The 26,828-nt window shown below is 47.8% G+C and overlaps 1 protein-coding gene and 1 pseudogene across 1 annotated transcript in view; both read right to left on the reverse strand.

Moving 5' to 3' along the window:
- The window catches only part of CD276 (CD276 molecule), a 30,416-nt gene extending 18,400 nt beyond the window's left edge, over positions 1-12,016 (reverse strand). The window contains exon 1 of the mRNA XM_059915461.1: positions 11,801-12,016. The gene's annotated coding sequence lies outside the window, so the exon portion shown is untranslated. The remainder of the gene's footprint in view (positions 1-11,800) is intronic.
- A 12,455-nt stretch (positions 12,017-24,471) lies between these two features.
- On the reverse strand, positions 24,472-24,846 carry LOC132360086 (NADH dehydrogenase [ubiquinone] iron-sulfur protein 6, mitochondrial-like; annotated as a pseudogene).
- Positions 24,847-26,828: the final 1,982 nt, after the last annotated feature.

Here is a 26,828-nt window from a genome sequence, read left to right on the forward strand (position 1 = left end):
CTACTGCTCAGAGCAGCAAAAGGAAACCACATCTAAAATAGGTGTTTCAAAACATGAACTGAACACTATCTCATCAGAGTCACTTAATGATACCTGGGCACAGCTTAGGAGATATTTCAAGGGTAGACATGACTGGTCTTAGGGATTCTTTGTATGCAAGGGGCTGAAAGAGCCAAGGATGTACCGAAGGCTTCAACCAATGGGTGCGTGTGTCACACATAGAAGATGGGGAGACCTGGAAATGAGGGGGAAGAACAATTCTGATTGGGCTTGGAATCGATCATCCATGACAAAATGTCTGATGGATTCCTGGACACACAGAGCTGGAACTCAGAACAGGACGGGGGAGCTGTTCATGGAAGCCAAAGTTGGGATCACTGAGGGAGCTCATGGAATGAGAAGAGGCCCCCCCACCCCACCCCGCAACAAATCCTGAAGAAGATGCAGAAGTTAATGGTCAGGTCGCAGAACGGGGAACCTTTCTCTGGCCACTCCCACAACCTCTGTGTGCTCCCTCTAGTGACGGGCACCCACTACCTCCCAAAGAAATCCACTGGCTTTTGAGCAGCTCTCGTTGGTGGAAAGCTCTACCTTTTACTGAGCCGAAGTCTGTTAGCCCATATCATTCCTCATTCGACCCCTTGGAGCATGCAGAACAAGTCTGCCCCCTCCCTTATAACAGCCCTGCAAGTATTCGATCTTCCTCACCCTGGTAGAGGTCATACTGGGCAACCATGCCACATTTTTCACCAAAACAACCCAAAATAATAGACTGTCAAATCTGTGGCCAACAACCAGCAGGCATTTGCTCACATTGCTGCAGATGCACATCTCTGCCATCCTCTTCCGAAAACTTCAGGGAAGGGGTGGAGCTTTATAGGATGTTTCATTTGTTACAATTACATTTCATCCAGTTAAGCTGAGTCCCTCACTCCAACTAACTGCCATGATATATTTTTTTTAATTATGGCAAAATACACACAACATGAAGTTTACCATTTGAACCTTTTTTTCTTCTTTTTTGCCTCACCCCATGGCTTGTGGGATCTTAGTTCCCCAACCAGGGATCGAAGCTGGGCCCTCGGCAGTGAAAGCGTGTAGTCCTAACAACTTGACCGCCAGGGAATTCCCATTTTAACCATTTTTAAGTGTACAGTTTGGTGGCATTAAGTGCAGTCACAGTGTTATGTAACCATGCCACGATGTTATGTAACGATGCCGTTTTTGAAGTACTGTTTTGACAGTACCTGGTGCATAGAAGGTGCTCAATAATTTTTTGGTGGATGAAGAGAACAAATGAATTTATCTAAAAAGGTTGCCCTCCTCTCCCCACTTTGTTTCTTGTGTCATCAAGGTCCTCAGGGAGAGGACAGGAACAGGAAAGCCCTACAGCACTAGGGTCTGCCCCAGGATCAACATCCATCCACTATTCAGGGCTTTGGGGTTACAAGTTTTCCTACTTGTGCTGCCACTCACCCAGCTGCCCATCTATCTCATCCCCAAAGTGTCACTGCTTCTGGTGGGGGACCACTCAAGTGGAGAAGAACCAGAAAAAAAGGCTCATTTGAAGAAGCTGGACTCTTCCTCAAGTGCTCAATTGACAATTAGTTCCAGGGTTTTGCCAGGGATTAAGGTCACCAATCTGTTCTTCCCGTAATCTACCTTATTCCCCATAGAACTGGTTATTTGCCCATCTTAGGTCTTCCAGCATTCATTTATCCATTCACACAACAAACATGATGCAGGTTTATAGCCGGCATTACGGGAATGGAGGGTCAAGCACTTCATGGAGGAGTGGGGAGGTTTAGTTGGACCTCATAGAGGAGGAGACGTTTCAGCTGTCTGGCACAGGGGGCAGCACCAGCAAAGTCACGGGGAGGAGCAAGCACCCACAGCATATTCTGGGAAGACGGGGACTCCGAGGAGAGGCAGTCAGGAGATGAGAGGCAAGGGAGGTGCTCAGGGGTCAGTTAGGGACCCTGGATTGATTCTGTACACAGTGGGAAACTGGAATGCTGCGACCCACACCTTCCCGCTCCCCCCACCCCATCTACCCCAGTTGTCCTGAAATATCCCTGATAGCTTCTCAGAGATCTTATCTCCAAATTCACTCCGCAATCCTAGGGGCCAGAAGACAAATCCATTTAAAGCAGATTATCACCTCCACTCCTGGCCTGAACTTCGGTTCCTTCTTAACAGCTTCTGTCCCTTCTTTCCTTGATACAGAAGCAAAACAGATGCTGCGCAGACCTTCTCTGCCTTCACTAGTCAGTCTTTTTTTTTTTTTTTTTTTTAATTATTTATTTATTTATTTATTTATGGCTGTGTTGGGTCTTCGTTTCTGTGCGAGGGCTTTCTCCAGTTGCGGCAAGCGGGAGCCACTCTTCATCTCGGTGCGCGGGCCTCTCACTGTCATGGCCTCTCTTGTTGCAGAGCACAAGCTCCAGACGCGCAGGCTCAGTAGTTGTGGCTCACGGGCCTAGTTGCTCCGCGGCATGTGGGATCTTCCCAGACCAGGGCTCGAACCCATGTCCCCTGCATTGGCAGGCAGATTCTCAACCACTGCGCCACCAGGGAAGCCCCACTAGTCAGTCTTGATACTCTTATTTTGTTCCTCATCCTTTCTTCTAGAGTGCCCCTCCTTCGTTCTAGGCTGGCTCCTGGTGATAACAGGGCTCCACTTTCCTGCAGGGAACCCATTCCATCTGGTGCTGGTGGGGCTCATCCCCAGCCTCAGGCCTCAGCGTGTGACCAGACCCAGCTTACTGGAGAATGCCTGCCCTGCCCCCACTCAGTGATCTGCTTGGGAATGAGCCTGTGAGCCAAGCCACACCCAATCAAAGACCTCCCAGGGCTCTGCTGCTCGCCCTCTCAGAAAACACTCTTTCTTGCTGAGGTTGCTAAGAAGGATGTGGTCTGGGGCTGTTGGCAATGAATCTATCAGCTAGCAATAACCTAAAGAATTGATCCAAACAAATACAGAGGCAGAGGTGAAGGCAGGAGGGATACTGAGCCCCGAAAACAACATTTCAGCCCCTAGGCCTGAAGCAAGCTGCTAGACTAGACTGCCCAGATACATGAGTAATCTTTATTTTTTTCCTTAAGCCAGTTTGAGCCAGGTTTCTATTATCTACAGCCGAAGGAGTCCTTGAATATACATTCATTCGTGTATTTAGCTATTCACTTCACTGAGGGCCTGTTAGGCAGGCAATGGGGACAGAGAGAGGACTAAGCCAGTCTCTGTCCTCAAGGAGCCTGCATTACAATAGGGGAGTGCAAGAAATCACTGCAGTTCAGTACAGTGTACTATTTAAGATACAGTGAGGACCACTTGGAGGTACCTCAGAGACATGATAACCCTAAAGGTGAACCCTTAAGATTGACCTGAAGCTCCCCAGGTGGTCAGGCTGGGAAAGGCCATTCCAGGCACTGGGAGAAACCCAGGCAAAGGCAGTGAGGTAGGAAGCAGCATGGGAGGCTGGAGGAATGCAGGCCCTTCCATGTCAGCAGACAGGAGATGTAAGATGGTGGTCACAGGAGGAGGAGAAGCTAAAGGGCAAGCCAGGGCTGGAACAGGAGGTCATGTTTGGATTTAGCTTGTAGGTGATAAGAAAGAAAGGGTTTTAAGTAGAGGAGTAATATTGTTGCCATAGGTAGGCCCAACCTTTGATTAACTGATGCATATGTAATGTTAACCTTGCAGAGGAGGTTTGAATTTTAAAGGATGACATTTTAAAAGGGCAATGGTTTACTCAAAATAAGAGCTGATGGCAGAATTTCGGGCATCAAAGAATTTTTTCTCTAGATCGTGTCCTCCCAGAGATGCACAAAATACCCTGCTCAGCCTGTGTGTAGGACCTACTGCTGGTTCTGTATGTAGAATCGAGTCAGGCAGGGGTCAGCAAATTTCTTCTGTGAAGGTCCAGATAGCAAATGTTTTAGGCTTTGCAGGCCCTCCCATATCTGTCACAAGTGCTCGACTCTGCCCTTACAGCAGGAAAGCAGCCAGAGACAGTGCATAAATGCATGAGCAGAGCTGTGTTCCAATAGAACTTTATTTATGGACGCTCGGAACTGAATTGCATATAATTTTCATGAATCACATGATTTTTTTTTCAACCATTAGAAATGTAAAAACCATTCTTAGCTTCTGGGCTATACAAAAACAAGCGGCAAAAGATTTGGCCCAGGGGCCATAGTTGGCAGGGACTGGTTTACAGAAACACTAGCTCCATTCTCAAAGATACCAAGGCAGCAGCAAAAATGGAAAACTACAGGGAACTGGTACATTAATTATGGTGCATCTATATAATGGAATAGCATACCGCCTTTCAAAAGAAGGTGTACTTACATGGAAATAAGCCCATGACATAGGTCATGTGAATAAAGAATATTGTGAGTTATATGACCTAATTTCTATATTAATAAATGGTCCCATGGTCCCAGATCTAGTCACCTACCTCTCACTCCATCTCCTATATTTCAGTGCAGGCCCTTCCTTCTCTGGCACTGAACCCCCTGGAACTTGCTCCTAGGCCCTCTCCTTAATTCTCTCTACTATTTTTTCCTAGATGATTTCATCCACTCCCATGGCTTTAAATATCATTTATATGCTGGCAACTCCCAGATTTACTTCTCCAAGTCCACACCTCTCATCTGAGCTCCAAACTTAAACCCAACTGTCTCCTAAATATCTGTGTTCCAATGACTCACAGGCATCTCCCTCTTAACATGTCCCTCTTCAAACTCTTGATTTCTCCCCCAAACCTGTTCCTCCCCAGCCCTTCCCACTTCGTAAAGGCACCATCTTCCACCCCCTCTGATCAAGCCAGAAACCTGATTTCTCACACCCTTACAATCCGTCACCAAGAACAGCCATCCCTGAGCCCAAAATATATCTCAAGGGTCTGCAAGCTACAGCCCCAGCACCAAATCCAGCTTACCACCTGCTTTTGTTCAGTTCACCAGTTAAGACAAGGTTTACCTTTTTAAATGGTTAGAAAACCAAAAGAAGAAGACTATTTCATGACACATGGAAATCACATGAAATTCAAATTTCAGTATCCGTAAATAAAGTTTCATCGGCACACAGCCACACTTCATTCATTCACATATTGTCTGTGGCTGCTTTTCCACTACAACAGTAGAACTGAGTAGTTGCAATAGTCACAAAGCCTAAACTATTTACTTTCTGGCCCTTTACAGAAAAAGTTTGGCAACCCGATATATCTTTACTCTCTCTATTCCCCTCCACCTCTGTTTCTCTCTCTGGTCTGCCAAGTCGCCATCATCTCTTGCCTGCAAGACTACAAAAGCCTCCTCACTGGTCCCCCACTTTCTCTCTTGTCCCCCAACCCAGTTCTATACTCCCATCTAGACTCTACACAGCAACCAGAAAAACTGCTGTAAAAACAAAAGTGCATCATGTCATCACTTTCAATATCTAATCAGCTCCTCCATGGCATATAGGGCCCTGCCTGGTCCAGCCCTGCCCACCTCCCCAGCCTCACCTCCTCCCACTGACCTCTCATCAGGGTCTCTTACAATGAGACCCTCTTCCCTACCTCACAGGGTTTTTGCAAACACAGTTCCTTCTTCCTGGATGACATCCTGAGGGTCACCTTGGCAGAAAAGCTGGGTTGGAGGTCTGCCACTCTAAGGATGTCCCTGTTCTGCGTTGCAGTTTGTTTACCTCGTGTCATACTGGGACCTCCCTGAGCAGGAACCACGTCTGCTTTATTTACTATTGGATCCTTAGTTCTACCAAAGGCTTGGCACATAATGAGTGTTCAAAGCACTGTTCAATGAATGAATGAATGAATGAATGAATGCCTGTGTGTTTAGATAGATAGAGAGATGGATGGATGAATGTTTGTATATAGAAAATGGGTCTGGAAGTGTGATAGTGAACCCAACTCTGGGGCATGGGGATGAAGGTAAAGGTCTACTTCCACCTTCTAGTTGATGTACTTCTATAACTTTGACAACGAGCATGTAATTCTTTTGTATTAACAAACGAAAAAGGAAAAGAGCAACATAAAGATTTATGTGGGTTTTAGACCAGGCTCTATCACTGACTTGCTAGGCTCGCTAGAGCAAGCCCATTGCCTCTCAGGGTCTTCATCTCCCTAACCGTCAAAGGAAGGTCCTGGCCTCCTTCCTGTGCTATGACCACGATCACATGCTGGGCTGGTGTGGTCACGAGAAGCTTCATGGAAGGAGTGAGCCCTGGTGTTTTAGAAGATGACTCTGGAGTCGGAGACATAGGTTCAAATCCAGACTCTGCCACTTCCTAGCCATGCGACTTTGGGAAAACATCCTCTCTGAGTCTCAGTTTGCTCATTTGTGCAATAGGAATTTAAACTCTACCCTCATAGGATGATTATAGGACTCAACTGAGCAAAATTATCTAAACTGTCCTAGTTAGTATAGGTGCTCTGTAAATGGAGTCTGGGGAAAGAGTCGAGGGGATCTCCAGAGTTCCCTGGGCATCCTGTTGGCCTTCCTTTTTCCTGATAATGAGTCAGTTTGGGCCTTTGGAGTTCAAGGCTGTCCACTGGGCACTGCTCCCCAGCCCCGTGATCCCACCCAAGAGAAGAAATCAATTCTTCCTCTCAAAGTGATTTCTGTGTGAGTCAAGACGGCAGTGTGTCATCAGCGCCAGCCCGGCAGAGTGGGGCTGGCATCCGCAGCTTGCTTCCCTTATGGCTTATAGGAAGAACAAGGAAGAGGGAGAACAGGACAGAGCAGAGCCCCTGGCCTCCCCAAGCCAGACCATCCCCACCGAGGCACCCTCTCCACACTGAAGTCAGGGCATCAGAACCGGAGGAGGCAAAACCAGAGAGAATGTAGACATCTCAGCAGATCTGAGAACACGGTGACTTTTGCTACAGCAGCTGGCCTGGCTCTCACACCCTCTTCTGGCTAAGGGGCCACCACAAAATGAGTTTGCATCTTCCAGGGTTCAACAGCCACTTGACAAGGCAGTGTGACACCATCTCAGAACTGGAAGTGCGTGCAGAGGCTATATACGCACGCGGGTGCACACGGGAGGTACACACACACCCCATCAGAAACACAGAGCCCTGAAAAAAAGTGAAAGCTACACTTAGCCCAGAAGAGGTCTGGCCAGAAAAAAAAAGATTCGAAGGAGGGGAGCGGAGAAAGGAAGGGAAGGCATGAGAGAGCATAAGAGCAAATCAGAGGGCGGATCCCAGGTCAAGCCCTGGCAGGCCTGCGGCACACATATCTGCATTCACTCAACTTCTGCGGAGTCCTGTTAAGAGCCTACCTAGATATGTCTGGAAACCCCATCCCTTCCAGAAGCCTTTCCAGACTTCACTCAAGGAAGGGTCCACTTACTCCAGATGTGTTCTACCTAAACACCTCCCTGCCTTCACATTCTTTAGGTTTCTACCCTGAAAGAGGTTCACCCTAGCAGAACAATGCTGCAGACCCCTCTCCACCTAAGCACCAGCCCCCCTGGATCTCCAGGGATTCCTCCTCGTGAGTGTAGCAGGCGCCACCGGTCCTCAGAGCTTGAAGGCTCCTTGGAGTTCACCTGTCCAGTGCCCACTTCCATGCCCATCACAGAGATGGGAATCTGAGCCTAGAGAAACGAGTGTAGGCTGCCACGCTCAGTCATCAGTCACCATGAGAGGTGACTAAGGGCCTGCTCACAAGTGGCCCTGGGCCTCAATTCCTCACCTATTGAATGGCATCATCAGGCTGCCTTGCCTGCCCCAGGGTACAGTCTGAGCTCAGGTACAGCAGACAGGCCTAGGTTCAGATTCTAACTCGGAAGCCTTGCTAGACACATGATCAAGTTTAAATGACTTAACCTCTTTGAGATTTGATTCCACATCCCTAAAAAGCGGGTAACAATCCTACCCCACAGAACTGCTGTAAGAATAAAATAACATACACAGAGGACTTAAAGCCCCTAGCACTCAAACAGTGGTAACGATTATTACTACTTTTGTTATTATTGCCATGGGCATGGGGAAAAGGCCTCCTGGGATCCTCTGCACTGAGCCTCCTCTGACAGGCTATATACATCTATACATCTAGGTCCCTGGGAACAGTACTCTTTCTCTGACCCCCTTTGCTCCTAGGACCCCATCAGCACCCAAGCTCCAAAGCAGCAAATCACAATTCGGCTCCATCTCTGTGTCTGGCTCATTCCTGGTGGTCCTCTCTCCCTTCCTCTTCCCAGTGGGCTCAAGCCCCTACTGCCCCCGCTGCCACCACATCCCCCAGTACAGGGCCTCCCCCATAAGCACACATTCCAGTGTCTCCCCCATGGGAGGCCCAGTTCCTGGGAGCCTACACTGACTTAGGGTGACCTGGGAGCCCCGCCTCCCAGAGGTAGTATCTCTCCTTGCTCCAAGGTTCCCAACAATAGATGTTTCTCAAACTCCACTCCCAGCGAGTTCCCTCCAACATACCCTCCCTAAGCCTCAGGAAGGCCAAAGGTCCAAAGGCATTAGGGGTGTGGAGGAGGCTTTCATTCTCTGGACCACAAAGAGAATGAGGAAGAATGGGGGCAGCTGGCTGGGAGCACTGGGCAGAACTGGAGGGTGTGAGAGGGACTCCTGAAAGGCACGAGTGTGCTGAGGACCAGGCCTCTCGAAGAGTAAGAACTCTTAGCAATAGTTCCAACTGGGCTGCAAGGACAACTACTCTGGGATACCCAGGTCAGGCCTGCCCTCTCCCCAGCTCCCCACATGAATCCTCTGCCTTGCTGTGGGGACCCTTAGCACATCTTATCAGGCTCCAGAATGAGGGGTAAAGACTGTGTCTGCCTCCAGAGTGGCAGAAAGAGCTAGTTCTGGAGGGAGACAGCATCCCAGCCCCAGAATTTGCCAACTGCATGTCTTTGGGCACGGGACTTCTTTCTGGGCCTCAGTTTACCCATCTATACAATGGAGCTAATGATACCCTACCTCATAGGACTGCATCCAGCACAGCCCCACGCCCCCAAACCTGAAAACTCAATGCGCCTATCTGGAATCTCTTACTGCAGGTGTGGCAGAACTGGGGTTGGCAGGCAAGGGTTACATAAAGCACACGTGGCCCCCTGCCAGATGTTTGATCCATTCTGAGCCAACGAGACCAAAAGAAATTTCTCAAAGATCACATGGACCGGTTCCCACCCTCTTTGCCCTCCCCCAGGCCCTGACTATGCCTTCCCTCTTTTGCCAGTGGACCTCCCTGTCATTCCTGCCCTGGGGGTGTGGGAAAAGGACAGCAATGGAAGTGGCCACCCACTCAGAGGATAAGCTCATGGGCAGTGACATCATCCTGCCTGCCCTTCTTCCTCCTCCCCTGACCCCGTGACTCAGGGCCATGGGTTCAGGCTCTGTTAATCTCAGAGGCTGCTTGGATTTGGGTCATTTTTCTTCACATAGCACAAGCCCTGTATGTCCAACCAAGAAGCAGCCTGCAATAAGCCAGACACTTGTTCTACAACACTTTCTAGGAGTCTCTTTGGGTGCTGTGGAATCCCAATTTACAGCTCTATGATCACACTCAGTCTCTGACCCCAAACAGTATTGCTCAGCTCAGCATCAAACCCAAATCCTACTCCAAAGAATGAAGATTGACGACTCCGTAGAAGGTTACAGTAAAAGGATAGAGGAATTCCCACCGGAACTTTCAGAAGTCAACCTCAGCAGAATAAGGACACAGGCTCTACAGAAGGGACAACACTTCTATAACTGTCCTTTCCACAAATATTCATGCACCTGACCCAGCTATCAGGCATCTGAGTATCTCAGACATTCAGCCAGCCTGCTTCCATCGGGTGCCCAGACAGAGGTGCAGAGGGCTGAGGACAGGAAGGAAAAGTGGTCCTCAAATCCCAGAACCCCTTCTCATCCTAGGGCTTGCTTTAATGTAGGCTTCCCATCTCTAACAAGCTGGATTGTCTGATTTCTTGGAACACAGGAGTCTGGAATGAATTGGAAAGCTCACTGGAAGCAGGCAGGAGAAACCACCAGTGATGTCATTGAAGAGAGAAAAGAATTCCAAAGTCAGTCATGGGACCAATACAAGCATCAACTGAAGCCACTTAGTGCAAAGCTCACTCCCTCAAGAGTCCCCTTGCTATACAAGTCCTTAGTGCAAAAACTGATGTTCACAGTGCTGATCTGAAGTCATGAAGGAAAATTTCACTGACATCAGGAGTGTCCTGATGTCAGACTGTGATATGTGTAATACAGCGGAGAAAGATTTCCATGCTTAATGGTTAACGTAAGTGTTAATGCTTAATCTCAGGAACTCCAGATATCAGGGAATATACTCACCCAAAATATTCCCATTTCCAAAAGAGCTGGAAATATGAGCCACCACTCATACCCACAGCCTCAGAGCCCTGCCACTCAGATCAGCCCAACCCATTGGACATGTTTAGAGTTAAAATTCAAGTTTAGACTTCAATTTCTCTCAGCCTCCAAAAGCACCCACCTGTGTGCAGGCCCCCAAACTATAAGGAAGGCTGCACAGCATCAGATTTCCTAGGGACTTCTGGGAGGCGAGAGGGAGTCAGAGAGGAGGCTGAACTAAATAAAGAACTCTCTTAAAAACAGAACAGCTTCATTACTTTCTAATATAGAAGCTAACTGCTAAAGACAAGCATGTAAGAGGAGGACCTAGGGCCTTCATTTAATGATGAAATCAGACTTATTTACAATTATCCACATCCAAATTGAAGGTAGTTTTTCTCAATTAAGTCAAACAAACCCTCCCAACTCCCCAATGGTTTTTGCCTTCCTATTTGCTTAATGTTTTCCTCGATGATAGATCCCATATCTGAGTCATCCATCACACATCTCTCATTAGGGCAGGTTTGGCTTAGAAAGAAATCCCCTTTTCTGGCGTTTCACTGCCTTAGGCCCCCAAACCTGCCAATTCGCTAGCTAAGCAGCAATAGAGGACCTGGGACACTGGGATTCAATCCCCTCCCCTCTAGTGTGTCCCCACCCTGGGTCCCTACCTTTCCTCCACCCCCTCTCCATCCTACCCCACCCACCATCTCCCTGAGACTTCCCAAGCCCAAATGGCCCCACCCCTGCTCCCTCATGCTCTGCCTCCCAGCCCCCAACACCTATGCATCCCTTCACCCAGGCCAGCTGTCCCTGCCCATCCTTCTCAGAATCTGTCCCCTCGTGCCCACTGCTGCCCGTGGAAGCCCTCCAGTCGCCCACTCCTTCATCCTACTGGGCCAGGCAGAATGGACCCCCACTCCCCGATCCAGCCCCTCGCCCTCCTCTCCCTGGCACCTCCCCCTCCTCAGAACTAGTGGTCAGGTCAGGGTGTTTTCCTCTGCAGGGACTCCGGGAGACCCTACTTCCCTCCTAGCTCCAGCTAGCGGCTTCGTGAAGCTTTCCAGAATCATCAACACAATGACAGATCTGCCTCTATTCCCCCTGCACACCCAGGGCCTCCGCGATCACAGCCACCCGCCCAGCCTCCTCCGGCGGTTTCCCGAGGGAGGGCAGGTCCCACACTGCCCCAGGCCCCGCCGGCCAGGGAGGGGAGGCAAGGTTGGGGGCGGGGCTGGACTCTGGTAGCCCCCTGCCGCCTCCGGGACCCAGAACCGGGGTTCACCGTGCTCCCCGCGCGGAGGCCAGCCCGGGCCCGGGGAGAGGGCTGGGGTGGGGGCGCCCTGCGAGAGACGGGGCTCACCGCCCGCTCTAGCAGCCCTGCAGCAGGCACGCTGCCCGGCAGCCCGGGGCAGGACTCGGCCGCAAACAAAGGCCGCCCGGACGCGCGCCGAGCCCGCCACGCAAGCACTCACCGCGCCGCGCCTGACTCCCGGGACTCGGGGACGCGGCGGAGCGCTGCCGAGTCGCCGCCGCCGCCGCCGCGAGGCCGGGCGCGAAAGGGGTCCGGGGGCGGCCCCGGGAGTCCGAGGGGCGGGGCGGGCTGGAGGAAGCTGCAGGCCCGGAAAGGCGGCCCGGGTGCGCCCCAGAGGCAGGATTGGCCCCGCGGCGAAGATTTGGGGCAGAGGCCTGAGCCCGCCCGCTGGGCAGGGCACCCGGCCGGGACCCGCCCCTGACCCGGGTCCAGACCCACGCGGGGGCCCTAGTAAAGGGGCGCTGGTCTGATCTCTGCCCATCTCCCACCCTGTCCCACCCTCCCAAGATCCGAAGTTTATTTTCTGCTAGGGGGACAGGTGAATGGTCACTGACCACCCCGGCTCCCCCTCCAGGCCGCTGGCAGCAGAGCCGGAGCTCGGATCTGGCTGTCTGACCCCCAGTCCAGTGTTCTCCGCCACCAGGCTGGTACCGTGGCCTGGAAAGGGTTAATTCGACTATGAGGCATTGAGAGCTGCTGGGAGCTCTCTATAAATACAGTGTGTCGTGGGCGCCTGAGCCAACCGCAGGGTAATTTCCACCTAGCTGGTTTTCCCCTTTTCCTTCCACCCCCGGCCACCCGGCCAGCCCTGCCCCCAGCCCCATGCCAGGCTAGTGGCCACCCCAGGCCCCCAAAGGGGGAGCAGCTCTGACACGCCCCCAAGCCCCTCCCCATGAACCTGGGGCTCTGTCTTTATAGGAACCAGTTCCAGCCTGGGAGGAGATAGGGGGGTCAGGCTTGAACCTCCAACCTGGGGAGAGATGGGGGTCAGGCCTCTGCCTCCGCACATGCGGCCCCTGCACCTGTTCTCTGACCTGTTCTCCATTAGTTACAGACAGCAACAGCTAAAGTGTAGCAGGCTTCTGTGGGCCAGGGTAGAGGCTAGGAGCTTTCCATGTGGGGCCTCTTTAAATCCTCACAACAGCTGGACCATGTAGATAATATTATCCCCATTTTACAGGTGAGAAAACTGAGGCTCAGAGAGATTAAAGGGACTCCAATTTATCTTACGGCCAGACCCACCACCAAGTGCCAGCAGCAGTATGGGAGAGGGCTTAGGAAACATGCATGGATACATGTTCATCTCTGTGTGTCAGCCACTGTTTTAAGCTCTTTACCATTTTATCTCATTTCATCTTTCCAGCAATGCAATGAGGTAACTGCTATTATTATCCTCATTTTCACAAATAAGGAAATTAAGACACAAGGAGATAGGTAACTTACTTAAGGATATCCAACCATTAAGTGGAGGAACCAAGATTTGCCCCCTTGAATGTAAGTGCTGAATTCAAACTTAATTGTAGTGTGTTTGTGTGTGGCAGTGAGGCATGGGTGTGTGTATTTGTGAACACCTGTGAGTAACTCTCTGCATCTAAGTGCACATGTGTTTCTGAATGTAAGTTTGATAGCGGCTGTGTCTGTGTGACTGCTCCTAGGGATGGAGCAGAGAGTGGAGGGATCAAGGCCAGGCCATCTGGTCCAGAGTTCTTGAAGGTCATCAGCCTTCCCTCCAATCCACACTGCTTCTCTCTGCTCTGTCCAGCCCTGTCCAGCCTGGGCCTGGCCTCACAGTTCTCAGGATGAGTAGCCCCGAATAGGTCTCAAGACCTGGGGGAGAAGCATCCCAGGGAGAGGTGCCCCTGAGCTGAGAGATCCAGGAGCCCCACAGCAGGACTTAGAACTAATCTAGAGGAATTTGCTTTCCTTTCCTCGACCAGGAGTCAGTCCTGTGCTTTGTGCCCCAAGGTGGTGACACAGGTCCTGTCCCAGAGGACTAACAGTCTGGCAGGGAAGGCACAATTCAGCCGTGATGGACAGTGAAGGAACAGCACAGGGTAGTTTATAGCATAAACTATATAGTATATAGTTTATGGCAGAGGCTGGGGGAAGACTTTTATCATAATTGCTAGAGAGATCAGGTCAGGAGGGAAGGAAATGAGTACTGGCTGTCATTCCTGGAAGCAGTGGCTTAAGAAGGTGCTGATACCCCCAGAAAGGGCAAACACTGTGGGCAGGAGATAGGCAGAGTGTCTGTAGGACAGGCTCAGCTGCGACTCAGACATTTGGCCCTGGACACAAACATCTAGACCATCCCAGCACACAGGAATCTCCTCAGGTCAGGGAATGTTTGTTCTATGCCTAGTTGAAAATACAGTCTTCCTCAGACTCCTCCTGCAGCTAGAGGCAGTCGCATGAACTAATGTGGCCAATGAGATGGAAGTGAAATTCACTGGTTGGGGCTTCAGGGAAAGCCCTTTGTTAAAGGAGATTGTTGACACTATAGAAAACATCATGGTGGTTCCTCAAAAAACTAAAGATAGAACTACCATAGGATCCAACAATTCTACTTCTGGGTGTATCCAAAAGAATTGAAATTAGGGTCTCAGAGATATTTGTACATCCATATTCATAGCAGCATTATTCACAATAGCCAAAAGGTGGAAGCAACGCAAGTGTCCATCAATAAAATGGAATATTATTCAGCCTTAAAAAGGAAGGAAATTCTGACACATTATAGAACATGGATGAACCTTGAGGACATTATGCTAAGTGAAGAAAGCCAGCCACAGAAAGACAAATATTGTATGATTCCACTTATATGAGGTACTAATGTAGTCAAATTCATAGAGAGAGAAAGTAGAATGGTGGTTGTCAGGGACTGGGAGAGGGAGAATGGGGAGTTATTGTTTAATGGGTACAGAGTTTCAGTTTTGCTGAAAGGAGACTGGAGATTGATAGCACAACAATATGAATGCACTTACTACTGAACTATACACTTAAAAGTGGCTAAGATAAATTTTATGTTGTGTTTATTTTTCCACAATTAAAAAAATAGAAAAGAGCAGGCTTAGCTGGCATGAGCCTTGCCTTTTGCCTTTCACTCCCTTTTCTCTTTGTGCCTGGAGTGCAGGCACAAAACCAGACAGTAAAGCAGCCATCTTGCAACCATTAGGACAAAAGCTAAGTATGGGTGGCAGAGGAGAAAGTCAGAAGGAACCTGGTTCCTGAAGGCATTGTGGAGCTGCCACCCTGGCCCCGGATTGCTTCCAGCCCTTGGCCTGGCCCTCGAATTGCCATTGCTCACTCAGGATTGATGAGGGAGGAACGGTGACCCTTCATAGTCTTGTCCTCCCCAGGCTACCTATAAGGAACATCAGACCACCATTCTGGCAAAGGGAAGGGGTGTTCTGACCCTCTTATTACTCTCCCCAGGACAGAAATTCTGAGTTCATGGTGAAATTCAAAGACAATTTCCTTTGGCCTCCTTTGACATACAAAAGGACAAGTGTCTCCCTGGTCTGTTTGAATACTCTTAAATCCAGCAACTGGATTCCTTAACCTAGCTTTAAAGTGGGGGCTATACAGATATTTTCGGCTCTATAGAACAACTAAGCAGTCCATCTTTCAGAAAGCAGCTTAGAGACATTGACATGCCTCACCTAAGGACAATACTCAAAATCTTTCATGTCTGTAAGAAAGAAAAATCAATTCTTGGTAGCACTGGGGTTTAAGGCCCAATTTGAGCATTTGTTCCGAGGATCCCTGTGACACCAGTATCTTGGCATTGGCCTACCTCCACTCAGGCTGGTTGCTGCAAATCACCTCCTGAGTTGTCTGCATTTTCAGGCCTCAAGTCCTTGATGTCTTGGCAAAGGCCACATCCCCCAACCTGCCCCGCTCACTCCCAGCCAGCCCAGACTGTCTATGTCAACTCCGTTTCCCTGAATGAGTGGATCCAGTGTAGAGTTGAATATGGTGTAGAGTGACTACTGCTGGTTCCTGCTAGAAAGTTTCTTATTTCTGGTACTTGAGTGCTGGAGTAGACTTCAGGTGTTTAGATCCAAATACTTCCAGCTGGAAGCTTCTGGCTGGCAAAATAAAATAATAACATTTATTATTAAATGATTATTAAAATAATAATCTGGGAGGATCATCTGGGAACACTTCACCCCCACACACACACACACACACACACACACACACACACACACACACACTACAAAATAACAAAACACCCCCTAACCCCTAACCAGGCTTGTATAACTAGCTACCTCTATCCGACCCACCATCCCTTCTTCATTATCTGTCCCAGGTGGAGCCATTCAGTCCCCTCCCCCTTACCTCCTCCTTCTCCATAACCCAGGCTTACAATGTTCCCAGTCCTAGGAATCCATCTCAGAGCCTGTATCCTGCTGCTGGAGGGTCAGTGTCGTCCTCGCAATAGGAGGGTTGGGCCAGAATTAAAGAACAAAACGAGAACATAAAAACTGCACCATAATGCCAAGGGAAATATGTCATCACAATGGGAGTTGGGTTTTTTCTAATGACTTCTAATCACGTGAAAGTAGTTGAGTTATTAGCACTTGCAGGGCCCTGAGATCGAGCACCTCCTTCAAGTTTGCATCATAGATGCCTCATTTAGGGCACCCTCACCCTAGTCCTGCTCTTAGGTTTGGCCTATGACAGACTCAGAGAAGAGAGCACATAACAGGATGACAAAGAGTTCCAGCTAGAAGAATAAGGCACGGACAACAAGGGGTCCAGCATCTGAAGTCGGCAGTGGAGATCCTTGTAAGGAAGACAGTGGATAAACCTCTTGAAATCCAGACATCTCAATCTCAATCCAGGTGCTAAGTCTTAAGTACTAATATTGCTGTTTTCAGTCACATGTTCTCAGTGTGGTCATTTGGTTTTAGTTGGGCTTGAGAAAGTGTGCCTGGGCGTCTTCAGGACATCTTACCATAGTCCCAGTCTTTGTAGGGACACAAGGGAAGGCTTCACTGCCCCAGTGCTGAGAACAATTTATTCAGTCCTCCCTTATGGGTCATTCTTAACCTGCCAGTTCTTTATGTCAATCTCTAATTTCTGGGGCAGGGCCACCGATTGCCAGTCCTGGCCCCCTTTCCCTCCCTGTCTTCTCTCAGCCCACTGGCCCTCTCTTTGGAAGAAATACAGTGTGATGGCAGTCACCTCTCTCGGACCATGTCTTGACCACTGCCAGGTCTCCACTTGGGTCCCTGCTGCTGGGGAAGACGACCCGAGACAAGCTGTGTGAGCTGCAGCATCTCCAGTCAGTGACCAAAGTTTCAGTCCTCTTACAGGACACCTCCCTCCCTGCTTCTTCCCACCAGCTGGAAACCAGGCTTTCTTCCCACTGGCCCACTTCACCCAAGGTTCCCACATCAGATGTGGGGTATTATGCCTCATTGGCTTAACTGCTTTTTCCACGTTTGTGGCTGGCAGTTGCTAATGAATACAATCTTGCATTTGTTTTCTTAAAACAGGACTTTCAGCACAATAACATATTTGGCACCTCTCCTCCTTTCCTCATTTCCCATGATGAGATCATCACAAACACAACTTCTAAAGAAATCTCTACAACCAGACTTTCCGAGGAAACCCGACACCTCCACAGACGAATGGTGGTGGGCCTCGGGTTTCTGAGAGGGAACATTAGCAGTAGCAATGACTGTCCACTCAGAGAGATGTGTGGCCACCTCTGAGGAATGACCCCAGCCACCAAGTTTCTCCCTTCACCCTAGAAATTTCCCCATCAGCCCTTCACCATTCTGTTGGGGTCAGCATTGCTGTCAAAATGTGGTTCCTCTCCATCACTCCACACCCTCTGCCCTCGGTAGATATTCACACAGGGGATATTCTCCATCCCCTCCCCTCAGGGAAAGGGAGTCTATCAGAAGTGTTTCTCTCAAACTGGACAAATCGGTTACTTCCTTCCCTAAGTCCCCCTCAGGGTACAGGTGCCTACTTCAACCCTGATCTGATCTGACATGTGCTGTCAACCGTGTTCTCTGCTTGTCTCATGCCTTATCTCCATAGGCATTTTGAGAGCTCCCTTGGGGCAGGAACCCAGGCTCATTCTCCTCCAGGTTCCTCACCCATGCTTCCCACATGTTGTAACTGAAAGAAAACTTGAACTCTGGAGGGAATGCCTTAACCCTGGCTGGCGGGACTGCGGTATAGACAGTACAGTAGGCTGGAAGCCAGGACACCAGGGCTCACCTCCCAGCACTGCCAAGGACTGGCCATGTGGTGGGGGGGGAAGTGGGTCAGCCATTCAGGGTCTCTGCCTCCTTTTCCTCCAAAAGAATCCACCCCACGCTCTCCTGCAGCCGGCCATTTCTCACTGAGAGCACCAGAAGGATTTCCCCCTCGGCCCTGTAGCAGGCAGGACTACTGAAGCAAACTACCACCATGGACAAGTGGTCTGCAAAGCCAGGAAGGGAGTAAATTTGCCTCCAAATTCCATGCTTGTTTTCCCCAAGTTCCTTCCTTCCATGGTTGACATAAGCACTTGCTGCCCTGAGCCCCCTCCTGGTGATAAGTGGAAAGGCAGCTGAATAGGGCTTCCATCCCCACCTCACCCTAGGGCCACAAGGATGCTCCTCAATGCTTGGAGCTGGAGGAGGAAGTGGGAGGAGAGAAGGGGGGAAAGCAGTGTGGACTGGGGCTCTGAAGGTCAGGGAAGGGTTCCCAGGGGAGGTGGGCTTCTAGCTGACCTTGAGGGAAGGGACTAATTTAACAAGTGAACAGCATCAGGGTCCTGCCCAGGTCTAGCACTTCTCTAAGACAATGCACGGGTTGGGAAGACCTTGATCTGATTACCCCAGTGTGTGCCTCATGGATCTGAGAGGAGGAAAGGGGTCAGGTGATGGAGGCAGAAGGGGGAAACCCTTGAGAAGAGCAGAGCTGGGAGGGGAGACAGAGCACCTGGGCCCACATACTCTGCCTGCCACACACCCTGCCCCCCGCCAGTGCTCTGGGTGAAACGTGGGTGTTGAGGCTGGCCCTCCTCTTGTGCTCTCTCTCCTACTCAAGGGCATCACACTTCAGTCATTCTGCCTCTCTCCTGATCATCAATCTGTTCACTCTCTCCCCTGATTCATTCCCTCTCTTTCTTGTAACACTTCCAGCTTCTAGAACACTCCCCTCTCTTGCTTTTCTTCTCACCTGACTTGTTGCTCCTTCTAGTCTCCTATGCTGGGTCCTTCTCTTCTCCCCAACCCCTGAATGTTGGGGAACCCCAGGACTTGGTACTCAGAACTCTTTTCTTCTGGGTCTACAGCCACTCCCTTGGTCATCTCATCACTTTAAATACCATCTATGTGCCAATAACTCTCCAAAGAAAATCTCCAGCTTGGACTGTGTTTTGAATTCTATATTTCCAACTGCCTACTTGACATCTCCATTTGTCTCCAATAAGAATCATGATTTCCATTCCCCCCCTCCCCACTGCCAGTGGAACAAAAGAAAACAAAACAAAAACAAACCATTTATCCTGCAGCCGTCTGCACCTCAGGTGATGGCAATTCTTCCAGTAGCTCGGGCTAAAAATCTTGCAGTCACCCTTAATTTTTCTCTTTCTTGCATACCCCATATCACCAATCCTACTGGATCTACCTTCAAACCAGATGAACTCTCTCCATCTCCACTGCTACCACCCATCTCCATCACTTGCCTGTATTGCAATAGCCTCCTAATTGGTCTCTTTGCTTCTATCCTTCTCTCTGTAGTTTATTTTCTGTACAGAAGATAGAGTAATCCTTTTAAGCACAGGCAAATTAAGTCATTCCTCTGCTTAGAATTCTCCAGGGTAAAAGCTGAGTCTTTATGTTGGCCTACAAAGTCCTACATGACCTGGCTCCCTGCTATCCTTCCGATCTCATTTCCTACCATGTTCCCTGTTGCTTCCTTTACTCCATCATCCTTTCCTTGCTGTTCCTTGAACACACAAGGTATGTTTACCTCAGAACCTTTGCATTTACTATTCCCCCTGACTGGGACATTCTTCCCCCAGATGTCCATATAACTCATTCCCTTACTTTCTCCAGGTCTCTGTTCAAATGTTACCTTACCAGGGAGGCCTTCCTTGACCACCTTATATAAAATGATACCCACAAATCCCCCATCCCCAGCCATTCTTTAATTCCTTTACTCTGCTTGATTTTTTTCCACTTAGCATTTATTTACCTTCTGACAATATTATAATATTACTCATTCACACATTTATTTTCTATCTCCCCCCATAGAATATAATTTCCATGAGAATCAGGATTTTCTTTTGTTCGCTGCTGTATTCCTGCACCCAGAATAGTGCCTGGCACATAGTAGGTGTTCAATTAAAGTTTGTTGAGTGAATGGATGGGTGAATGGAAGGACCAGTAGTTGAAGAACACATGGATGAGAAAAGATTGCAGTTTTTTCAAGACATGAGAGACCTGAGCATGTTTATGTGCCTGTAGGAAGGTACCAAGAGAGAAGAAGTCCCATGAGGGAGAAGAGGTATGATACTTGGCACATAGCGATCTCTGAGAAGGCAGAAAGACACAGGATTCGGAGCCTAGGAGACCCTCTCCTTCCTTGGGCTGGAGGGAAGGAGCTGATGATGGGGTAATAAGGATGAGAGATGGGAAATCAATGGAGGCCCCACCAAAGGCTTCATTTTTTTTCCTGTGAAGTAGAAGGCAGGATCATCTGTTAAGAGCAAGGGAAGTAAGTGGATGGAGGCTGAGAAAAGGGTAAAGATTTGGGTTAGTGGCAATGAGAATGAGAGAGATTGATCCTCTGGGACACACAGCATGGTTTTTAAGTAGTCATGAAAGATCACAGTTTGGAACAGCAATAATCTCATGTCCTCTTCCCCCCATCTGTTTGGGGGGTTGCAGGCAAGATCACAGTAGGGCAGATAGCTGCTCTGTGGAGGCAGGAATCTAGGTCTCCAGGTTCAGAGTCTGTGCCCTACCTCCTGAGCCATCTCTTTTCAGGGCTTCCCCTCCATGAATGAAGCTACCTGACCCCAGCTCCTTCCCAAGGTCTAGCTTTCTCATGACTGTAATTCAACCCAAGTGTGGCAGGACAGGTTACTGGGAAGCAGACTTGAAGATGGAGATTAGCATGCAGGAAGTTTATTAGGGATGCTCTTGGGCTCAACGACTTAGGAAGAAAAGAACTGGGCAGAGAGAGACTTCGGGCCACAATACAGTGGCAGGAATGGCCTGAGCCAACCCCATGGGGCACTCTGAAGCTGGGATGACCTCTTTAGCATTGTCCTGTGTTAGAGTCAGGGCTGGCCTTTTGTACCCAAGCACTGTTCCACCATTGGATGTGGGTCTCCTGGGAAGGGGGAACGGCCTGATCCAGGTTACTTTCTTTGGCAGAAGTAGTTTCCAAAGAAGACTTACAGCTGAGAGCCATCTTCCTGCAGTACTGCTAGAAGCTGGGGGAACAAGTTCTTCAGTCACGAAGCGGGATCCCAGCAGCACACCACAGCACGCACTGTACTATTAGTAGTAATACATGTTTAATTAGCCCTTGCTCTATGCCTGACCCAGCGTATCCCTCAAACTCAGTGGGGTCTGAGAAGTTTCAGGAACTTACCTGAGGAATCTGGGTACAGGTACTAGACTCCTGCATGGGAATAAGAGGCCTTGGGTTCTAATTCTAAGTCAGCTGTTGACTCACTATGTGACATCAGGCAAGTCTCTGACCTCTCTTAGCCTGAGTTTCCCATATGTGTATGAGGCTTGAGCTGAGGTACTTGATCAATAGTCTATGGCCTTATGATGCCTAAAATCATGGATGGCAAGGAGTGCCTTGGATGGCACAGTGCCTATGCCTCATTCTTGGACCATACCACCACCCTATCCCTCTCACTTCTAGAGCTGTCACACTCAGGTCTTTATGGGCAGGGACCACAGGCTGAATAATCAAATACAAATCCAAGTTTAGATTTAGGAGACAGTGAGCATCCTGGTGCTCTTTCCAAATCCCCCAAGCCTTCTCAGAGTGAAAAGTGGATTTTAGCTCTTCCCAGAAGTATTCATGGTCTCTGCCCCTACAAAGAGACACCACAGAGTATTTGATAGGTGAGATACTTGGAGGTCATTCAGGTTACCACCCTGTTTTCTGGCATCATAGGCCACACAGAGACACCCCTATCTCCTAGGGGGTTATGATCTCACATTAGTCATTAGCAGCTCCTGGGGGCGACAGGGCCTTTGAAAGACCAGAGGACAAGATAAAAGTAATTTGGAAGTCTGCTTTTGATTTGGGAATGATAAGAAATCCTTAAATTATCCCCCGCTCCATACACCCCAGCCCTTGCCACCAGGTTTACATTTCTCAGGATAGTCCTCTGTTCACCTAGCTCAGCTGCTCATTTTGGGAATTGTTTTTGTAGATGGTTTATGTTTTTCTTCTAACAGGAAACTGTATTCATTTCTCGGCTCTCCATTTTGTTCTCTGACTACTCATGACCAGAATGAGGTCAGGGAGAATGTGGCACCTCCACCCACATGTTTGAACTAATGTGGAATGCAAAGAAGAAAATGAGCCAAACAACAGCTGGGCCTGATCCCTGGAGTCACAGCACATGAGAGGAGGAAGGCCCTCAAACACCATCTAGTCCGTTTGCTCCCGTGTTACAGATGGGAAAGCTAGGGAGAAGGAAGATGAGACCCCAGCTTCTTACCAAGTAGGAGATCCTTCAAAGGAAGAGGAGGAAGGCTTTCAGAACATGGTCTTGCGTTTGAAATGACAGAACAGATATATAATCAATTTTTAAAATAACCAATACACAACAGAAATAGGAAATAAGATGAAGAGCCATTGGCAGGCCAGAAATACTGGGAAATTTCTAGATAATGGAAAGCAGATGGAGATTTCAGAGTCCCATCTTGATGCTGAATTAAGTAGACTGAAGATTCCCTCCCCCAAACTCAACCCCGAAGACACTGTATTAGTGAGAGACGGGTGATGTATCCCAGAACCTAACTCTGGAGAAACAGAAGCCAGACGGATCCCAGTCTGGCAGAATACTGCAGATCAGAGGTGGAGAAAGTCAGATATCATGGATGGATGAGAATCTGGGGGAAGGCTTTCTAGTTGTGGATTTTCTCTCCTCCACAATTCTCCAGATATATGGTAGCCTGCCCTTTCACGTCTGTGGGCAGAAAACATCAACATAGCACCAGCTGGAAATGGCAAGGTAACCTCAAGGCAGTTTGGGAGCCAGCTAGGATGAGAAATAGATTCAACAAACAAAGGCAGGCAGCCAGCCAGCCACTGAGCAGTCTCTCCTTCTTCCACACCTTGATTGGGACAAATGACTACACAGAGCGAGGCAGCTCTTAGAAAAGAGGAGCGACTAGGGCAAAGCTCAGAGATGTTCCCTGGAAGGCAGGGTTCTCTGGCTTCTCTGTGGTCATTGACAAACAGGGAACAGATGCTCAGAGGCTCTACACCCTGAGGCACTCCCCTCATAACTTCACCAGGAAGAGCCAAGGCTGGAACCCGGTCTTTAATCTCACTCCTCCTCCCAAAGTACACATTATTGGCCAAGAGAGCTGACACTTCCAAGGGAACATGAGCTCAGAGCCAAAAATAACCAACAAAAGAATGACTATAGCAGAAGTGAAGTGAACAGACTGGGCAGAAGAAGAATCTACATTAAGGACAATACATGTATCCCTTCAAGACATAAGGGAGGACATTGTAAATATAAAGCAAGAAAAACAATTATTAAAAAAATACTAGAAATGTTGGGAATGACAAATATAATCATTGAAACAAGTAACTCGGTAGATGGGGGTAAATAGCAGAATGTATTTCAGTCCAAGAACAGATGAGAGAGTTGGAAGATTAGGCAGAGGACAAAAACTAACATAAAAAATATCAGGAAGTATATAGAGATGGAAAAGATAAACGAAAGTTAAGAGGTATGGATGATAAAAGTGGAGTGGATGACATGAATTTAACTGGAGTCTCAGAAAAAGAAACAGAAGATAAAGTATTTTAAAATACAATGTCCAATTATTTTCCATAGTTAAAGATACGGGACTTTTGATTGAAAAGAACCCTCAAGCATAGGCAGTCTTCTTTCACAGAACATTTGTTATGTGCTTGAGTGGCACAGGAGGCTGGGGGGAGGTGTGTGTAATAGGGAGGGTGCAGAATAACAAAGTGAAATTTCCCACAGACTCAGTACTTAGGAGACAAAGTCCTGCTAGAGGGAGGAAGGTTTGTGTCAAACACATAGCTGGTCTCCCTCTCATGATATTTGCCTAATTTTGAAGCTGTATTGCTTGGGAGGCTAAAGAGCTAAGTTCAAACATCTGAAAGGCATAAATGAATTTCCCACGGTGCCTTATGGTTAAGGGAGTAGAGACTTGACTAGCTCTCAACCAAACCAGAGGGAGACTGAGTCAAAAAGAACTACAACCCAACCTCAATCTAGATCATTTTCTAATCACATTGTTGTGACTGGCCCTGTATTTTATCTGCCTAGTATAGGAAGGGTAAAACCTATCTAGGGAAAATTCTTCAGTCTCAGTTCATGTATATACTATCTCCAGTGTACAATAAAGAATTATAAGGCATGTGAAAAGGGAGGAAAATGTGATCATATATTCTCAGAAAAAAATAGAAGAAGACCCACAGTTGACCCATATTTTCCAGTTAGCAGACAGGAGTTTTTATTTTATTATTACTTTTTTTCCTTGAGAACACCCTTTATTCAGCACTAGTGATGCAATACGTACAGCACCAGGGTCTCCTGATTTTCACTCCATCACTGAAATGCTCCCATGTATCCCCCTAGGGATGGTGCTGTCTGAACTGTAGTCCACAGTAGCCACATGTCGCCATCCTTGTTTCTTTGTCCTAGTTTATGTACACTTTGAGGTGGCCTTGGACCCCGCCACCCCTGTCACATGATATCACTTGACTCCCAACTTTGCTCACAGGCTACTATGCTATCAGATCGACAGTGAAGTTTTCACTCACCTCTTTCCGACAACCTACAAATTGAACTTTCCTGTAGTCTTTATGGTCATAGGCCTGGCCAGTGTGCGTGACCTTCTCACCAGTTGGCAAGGACCGCACCCCGAAGCACCTGGCGCCCCTGGGCAGGCTCCATACCACCAAGCCGCCCTGGGCCAGCAGCTGGAGGAAGGTCACCACTGCTGCCATCTTGCCAGACAAGGTGTTTTTTTTTTAACATTAAAAAAAATGTTTATTTTATTGAAATATAGTAGATTTACAATGTTGTGTTAATTTCTGCTGTACAGCAAAGTGGTTCAGTTATACGTATGTGTATTCTTTTTCATATTCTTTTCCATTATGGTTTCTCACAGGATACTGGATATAGTTCCCTGTGCTATACAGTAGGACCTTGTTGTTTATCCATTCTATATGTAATAGTTTGCATCTGCTAATCCCAAACTCCCAATCCATCCCTCCCCCACCCTCTCTCCCCCTTGGCAACCACAAGTCTGTTCTGTATGTCTGTAAGTCTGTTTTGTAGATAAGTTCATTTGTGTCATATTTCAAATTCTACATATAAGTGATATCATATATGGCATTTGTCTTTCTCTTTCTGACTTACTTCACTTAGTAAAATAATCTCTAGTTGCATCCATGTTGCTGCAAATGGCATTTCATTCTTTTTCATGGCTGAGTAGTATTCTATTGTATATATCCATTCATCTGTTGATGGACAATTAGCTTGTTTCCATGTCTTGGCTATTGTGAATAGTGCTGCTATGAACATAGGGGTGCATATATATTTTTGAATTATAGTTTGGTCTGGATTTATGCCCAGGAGTGGGATTGTTGGATCATATGGCAACTCTATTTTTAGTTTTTTTAAGAACCTCTATACTGTTTTCCATAGTGGCTGTACCAATTTACATTCTCACCAATAGTGTAAGAGGGTTCCCTTTTCTCCACACCCTCTCCAGCATTTATTATTTGTAAACTTTTTTAATGATGGCCATTCTGACCGGTGTGAGGTGTTACTTCACTGTAGTTTTGATTTCCATTTCTCTAATAACTAGCGACGTTGAGCATCTTTTCAGGTGCCTGTTGGAGAAATGTCTATTTAGGTCTTCTGCTCATCTTTTGATTGGGTTGTTTGTTTTTTTGTTATTGAGTTGTATGAAGTGTTTGTATATTTTGGAGATAAAGCCCTTGTCAGTCATGTCATTGGTAAATATTTTCTCCCATTCCATAGGTTGTCTTTTTGTTGTTGTTGTTGTTGTTTTATGGTTTCCTTTGCTGTGCAAAAGCTTGTAAGTTTGATTAGGTCCCATTTCTTTATTTTTGCTTTTATTTCTATTGCCTTAGACAAGGCATTTTAAATACCTATTACAAGTATGTTAAAGAGGAAAGTGGAAAATATGACAAAATTGTTAAAAAGAATACTTGAGCAGATAATTGTAATCTATAAAAATATCAAATGGATTTTCTGGAACTGCAAAGTACAATATCTGAAATTACAAATTCACTGGATGGGTTTCAAAGCAACAGACAGAATTGGTAAACACAAAGGTCAATATAAATTATCCAAACTGGGACTTCCCTGGTGGTCCAGTGGTTAAGACTCTGTGCTCCCAACACAGGGGGTCCAGGTTCGATCCCTGGTCAGGGAACTAGAGCTCACATGCCACACCTAAAGATCCCACATGCCACAGTGAAGATCCCATATGCTGCAACTAAGACCTGGCCCAACCAAATAAATAAATAAATAAATAATTTTTTTAAAAAATAAAAGAATAAATTATCCAAGCTGAAGCCCACAGAGAAAAAAGAATGGAAAGAAGAGAGCACAAAAGACATGTGAGACACGATCAAAGGTTTATGTGCAATTGGAGTCCAAGCAGAGAGCAGAGAAAGAATGAGATAGAAGCAAAGTTGGAAGAGAGAAAGATTAAGAACTTTCCAAAACTGATCAAAGATAACAATGTACAGATTCAAGATGCTTGGTGAAAGCATACATACAAATTGGATAGACACAAAGAAAATAACGCCTAAACACTTAATAATCAAATAGCTGAACACCAAAGCTAAGAAGCAAAAAGCAGCCTGAGAATAAGGACACATATGTACTTTCAAAGGAGCAACAATAAGATTTGATAATTTTGCATCAAAATTTTGGAAGCTGTGGAAATTGA

Source organism: Balaenoptera ricei, chromosome 2 (assembly GCF_028023285.1).
Source record: "Balaenoptera ricei isolate mBalRic1 chromosome 2, mBalRic1.hap2, whole genome shotgun sequence".
NCBI lineage: Eukaryota > Metazoa > Chordata > Mammalia > Artiodactyla > Balaenopteridae > Balaenoptera > Balaenoptera ricei.